Genomic DNA, 6,000 nt, shown 5'->3' on the forward strand with positions numbered 1-6,000 from the left:
GGCAAAAAGGAAAAGAGGTATAAAAAGGGTCTAATTCGCTACCAAGAGCTAGTCACTGCTAAATAGACATTTCTCCAAAGAGGATATACAGATTGCCAACAAACTCATGAAAAAATGCTCAACATCATTAATCATTAGAGAAAGGCAAATCAAAACTGCAATGCGATACCATCTCGCACCGGTCGGAATGGCCATCATCAAAAAAATTTACAAAACAGTAAATGCTGGAGAGGGTGTGGAGAAAAGGGAACCCTCATACACTGTTGGTGGGAATGTAAACTGATACAGCCACTATGGAGAACAGTATGGAGGTTCCTTAAAAAACTAAAAACAGAACTACCATCTGACCCAGCAATCCCACTACCGGGCATATACCCAGAGAAAATCGTAATTCAAAAAGACACATGCACCTCATTGCTCATTGCAGCACTATTTACAATAGCCTGATCATGGAAGCAACCTAAATGCCCAATGACAGATGAATGGATAAAGAAGATGTGGTACATATATATACAATGGAATATTACTCAGCCATAAAAAGGAACGAAATTGGTAGAGACATGGATGGATCTACAGACCCTCATACAGAGTGAAGGCAGAAAGAGAAAAACAAATATCATATATTAATGCATATATGTTGAACCTAGAAAAATGGTACAGATGAACCAGTTTGCAGGGTAGAAAGAGAGACACAGACGTAGAGAACAAACGTATGGACACCAAGGGGGGAAAGTGGCGGGGTAGGGGTGGTGGTGTGATGAATTGGGAGATTGGGATTGACATATATACACTAATATGTATTAAATGGATAACAAATAAGAACCTGCTGTAAAAAAATAAAATAAAATTCAATAATTCAAAGTAAACAAAAAATATCAATGACTTAGGAATAAATTCACTGAATGATATGTAACACCATGTACTCAAAAAGTTAGAAAATATTATTGGGAGAGATGTATCATATTCATGGATTTGAAGATTCAGTGTTGTAAAATTATCAAATCCTCCAAAACTGATCTGTAGATTCCATGAACCCCAATCAAAATCCCAGCTGGATATTTTTTTAAGGAAGTTGACAGGCTGAGTCAAACATTCAAAGTATCCACTTGATTTATAACACAATTAATTAGGAAGCGGATGGTTTTTAGTCAGTGTTGCTGGGTCAAGTATATAAAATTTGAATCTTGCCCCTTTACCTTATACCATCTGGAAATATCAGTTCCAGGTGTAATGTAGATCTAAATGTGAAAGCTAAACATTAGGGCTTCTGGAATATATGATAAGAGAATATTTTTATGAACTTTGGATAGAAAAAGAAATCTTAAACAGACTACAAAAAGCACTAATCGTAAGTGTAACAAAATTGATAGATTTTACTATATAAAATCTAAGCTGGGGCTTCCCTGGTGGCGCAGTGGTTGAGAGTCCGCCTGCCGATGCAGGGGACACGGGTTCGTGCCCCGGTCCGGGAGGATCCCACATGCCGCGGAGCGGCTGGGCCCGTGAGCCATGGCCGCTGAGCCTGCGCGTCCGGAGCCTGTCCTCCGCAACGGGAGAGGCCACAACAGTGAGAGGCCCGCGTAACGCATAAAAAAAAAAAAAAAAAAAAAAAAAAAAAATCTAAGCTTGTCTGTCAACAACATCATTAATAATGCCCCACAGTGGAAGAAGATGTTTGCAATACATCTTACTGACAAAAAGCTCCTATCCAGAACCAAGAGAACTTCCAAAATCAATAAGAAAAAGACAGACAATCCAATAGAAAAACTTGCCAAGTAACTTGAAAAGGCACTTTGCAAAAGGATATCTGAAGAGTGAACAAAAACATCTAAAGATGCTCAACTTCTTTAGCTGAAACGCAAATTAAAACCACTATGAGATACCACCACCATCTGCCATCATGGCCAAAAATAAAAATGACTGGTAATACCAAGAGTTGGCAAGGACAAGAAGTTGAACAGAACTCTCATAAAACCACTTTGGAAAACGATTCAGCAGTCTCCACTAAAGATGATTACCATATGCCCCAGAAGTTCCACTCCTAGGTATGTGGAAAAAGAAATGTGTACCTCTGTTCCCTCTGAGAAAGACAATTATAAGAATATTCACAGCAGCAGTTAATATTAGCCAAAAACTGGATTTCTCATACAACAGAAAACTATAAAGCTCTGAGAATTAACACTGTTACATACCACAAAGGAATAAATCACAGAAACATAATACTCAGCTAACAAAGACAGAAAAGCACATCCTCTGTGGTTAAATTAATGTAAAATTCAGAAGCAGGCAAAACTACTCTTGGGCTTAGAAGTCAGGGTTGTAGTTACATTTGGGACCACAGCAACAGGAGGTTATGCTGGTGGGGAAGGAGGACGCTGGGGTTTCTGGTAGCAGCCTGTTTCTTGTTCTGGGTTCAACTGCCTTCACTTTGTGGAAATTGAGCTACGCCTTACACTTTATGGCCTGTGCCCTTTTCAGTATCTATGTTATACTTCAATAAAACATTTAAATTCCCAAAGCATTCCACAAAATAGAAACATTCATTTTTCTTTGCCCACAACAAATGAGGGATCTCAAGAACTCCTGGCTCAGGTATAAATCCAACGAAAACTTTGCCCATTCACAAATGACAGATGTCTCAGGCTGCAATTTTCCTAAGGCTGATTTATTCACAAGATTCAGCTGTGCCACTTATGAGTATTTTTTCCCATTCTCAATCATGGATCTTTTTTGCCATTTTCTTAAATCTGTGTTTTGTTTTTGCTTTCCTTACATGGTTCTGATGCTGATGAGAACAGACTTTGTTGCATCTCAGAAATTCATTTTCCATTTCTTAATTGCAATGGTAGCCATAACACAATTACAGAAAGGCAATTTGCCATCCAAATCTACCAAGAAAACACAAAAACTAATTATTCAGATGCTAACCCATCCGTATTCTTTTAAAATTTTCGCATGTTTTACTTTGATTCCTACATTCTCATTTTCAATTCCCATTGATTTTCACTGTGCAATTTTAGTATTTTGCAAAAAAGTAAATTTTTATGAATTCCTACTGCAAATTGGAAAAACTGTTAGATGTTTATCTTTATTCTTCATATTCCATTTTCAAGGTCAAAAGCAGCATTCAACTTCACATTAAATATGTTGATGTTCCAGGATCTCCTGTGGCCCAATTCTAATTCTTTTCCTTCTTTTGATGAGTCTATTCCATCAGAACCATAGCAACTAAAATTGCCTCAGAGGAAAGGAGAATTAGAATTTAGTTGTTGACTTTTCCGAAGTGCATAGTAATGAATACATAAAACAATCAGGTGATAAATAATCAATCACTGGTGCAAAATGAGCAATGCAAATGACTTCCTATTGGGTTTTTTTTTAAACTTTCTCTATGATTAAACTGTAGTAAAGAGCAGTGCCTAGAAATTATAATTTCTAATAAAGAATCTGGCCTAAGCAATTTTTTATCACCTTCATTGAGCTATCCAGACTTAAGTCTCCATTTTTGACAGTTAATACAATTAACCCATAAATGCATTTAACTTATCTTCTTTTAAAGACTACGTAATTCTGAGACTTAAGATGAAAGCTTGCTTATAGATAAAAATAAGCGACAACTTAAAATTTCATTCAGAAAAAAAAGGAAAATAATGTTTTAATTTAAAATACTGGTGAATAATTGGTCTAATTCTCACTACCAAAAATATCTTTACCAATGAAAATATGCATACCTATAATGCACTGAGTGCAACAGAAGCGTTACAAAATCATAGATAAACAAAAAATATAATGAGGTGCAAACAACTGTTTTTATGACTGAAAACTGGGTGGGAAAAACCCTGGCAAGTCTGACCATTCCTTGAGAAATAACAATGACCCGAAAGTAACATTCCTCTTCTTCTACTTGTTAGTGATTTCCATGGCAACGCTCCATCTGCTTCCTACTATTTGCATAGGCTTTTTAAATTAAACTTACATATGTCAATGTTCCAAGATTATCTCTGTGTTTGCATAAACCATACTGGCTCTTTGACAAAGTTGGTTATGCCAATAACATTAGAGAAATATTTAAATTTCACGTCTGTTTTGTAAGGAAATAAAGGGGGTAAAATGGGAATGAAGTTGGGGTGGGAAGTACTATGTCTACAAATTTATTTGGAATCAATCTTTAAGCCAGTGACTACAGGCTTCTCTTTAGTTTCTGAATGAGAAAGCGACTTAAACTCTAAAAACAAAGTAGTCTATACAGAATACACTTGAGTTTATATCAATACTTTATTTTTTTTTAACTTTTATATTGGAGTATACTTGATTATCAATGTGTTAGTTTCAGGTGTACAACAAAGTGATTCAGTTATACATATACATGTATCTATTCTTTTTCAAATTCTTTTACCAATTAGGTTGTCACAGAATACTGAGCAGAGTTCAGGTGTGCTATACAGTAGGTCCCTGTTGGTTATCCTTTTTAAATATAGCAGTGTGTACATGTCAATCCCAAACTCCCTATCTCTCCCCCGCACCCCATCCCAATACTTTAAATCTATAGGAAATACAGTGTAACTTTGTTTTTGTTACATGAATTACACAAATTTTACTAAAGATCATGCAAAAGGTTAAGGCATCCCTTAAGAAAACATTAAAAGGTAGGTGGGAGCTATAAGTAAAAAAAAATTGGAACTTCTTCTCTCACTACCAAATCTTTATGTTACTAGGAAACTGCTTTGGAAAAAATTAAGCTCATTAGAAGTGTCCTGAGCGTTAAAAAAAAAAAAGTTAAACTTTCACCCGAGATTTATTCTTCAATCCTGTGTGACAGAAACCTCCGGCCACAAGCTCTTACACAGAGGAAAAACTAACAGAATCCTTAATCCCTGAAACTGTGATCCTAAGAAACGCAACTATAATAATGGATACATTTCCTACAAAGTAACATTTTTTTTTTTCCTTTTTCATTTATTTTTTTGGCCGCTCTGTGGCATGCAGGATCTTAGTTCCCCAACCAGGGATTGAACCCATGCCCCCTGCAGTGGAAGCACGGAGTCTTAACCACTGGACCGCCAAAGTAACATTTATTTTAAGGATACCTTCTTGAAGATCCAGAAATGAATTTTAGATGCCATTGTTAAATAGATCTGTATTTTTTTTTTTAAGTAGGCTGATCTGTCTTGCACGCGGAGAATGTGTATGCCCTATGACCTGAAAAAGCTGACATAATCTCTTCCACCATTCTAATTTGCCCTTGTGCCCCAAATCTACCATTTGCATTCTTCAGCTTCGGTTCCTGAAATTCCATAGAAATACTCACATCTGAGAAAGGCAAGTCATTACATCTGGGCTCTGTACATTTTCATTTCCCTGGAAAAGAGTAGTGCTGGGACAAGGATGCTTTTAAAGGATAGGATGGTAGTGTCCCTATTAGGGCTCCATCCAGAAAGTGCAGACCGAAGTGAGCAACTACAGATAAGGACCCTTTAAAATCTGGGGCAGGGAGAGCAGTGTCGTGAGCACATCATTACCTGGAGTAGGCCCCAAACATGGAAGCACAAGGGCAAGTTTAACCTATCTCAAATCTGTTCAATGTTAGGCCTACCCTGATGCAGCGATACTTAACTTTGTTTGGACCCCAGATCCCTTTGAGAATGACAGAAAGGTACAAGTTTCTCCCCCCCAAATTTTCCCTTGAAACATAGTTATAATCCATGTTGTATCATCCACTCACCTGTGGGTAGACATTTAGGTTTTTTCCACCTCTTGGTTATTGTAAATAATGCTGAAATGAACATATGAGGGCACATATCTCTGAGATCCTGATTTCAATTCTTTTGGATAAATACTCAGAAGTAGGATTGCTGGATCATATGATAGTTCTATTTTTAATTTTTCAAGGAACCTCCATACTGTTTTCCACAGCAGTAAACAATTTTTACTTTTTCAAGGAAACTGTTTTCCATAGCAGTAAACAATTACACCAAGTGAAATAAACCAGTCACAGAAAGA

Source organism: Phocoena sinus, chromosome 10 (genome assembly GCF_008692025.1).
Source record: "Phocoena sinus isolate mPhoSin1 chromosome 10, mPhoSin1.pri, whole genome shotgun sequence".
NCBI lineage: Eukaryota > Metazoa > Chordata > Mammalia > Artiodactyla > Phocoenidae > Phocoena > Phocoena sinus.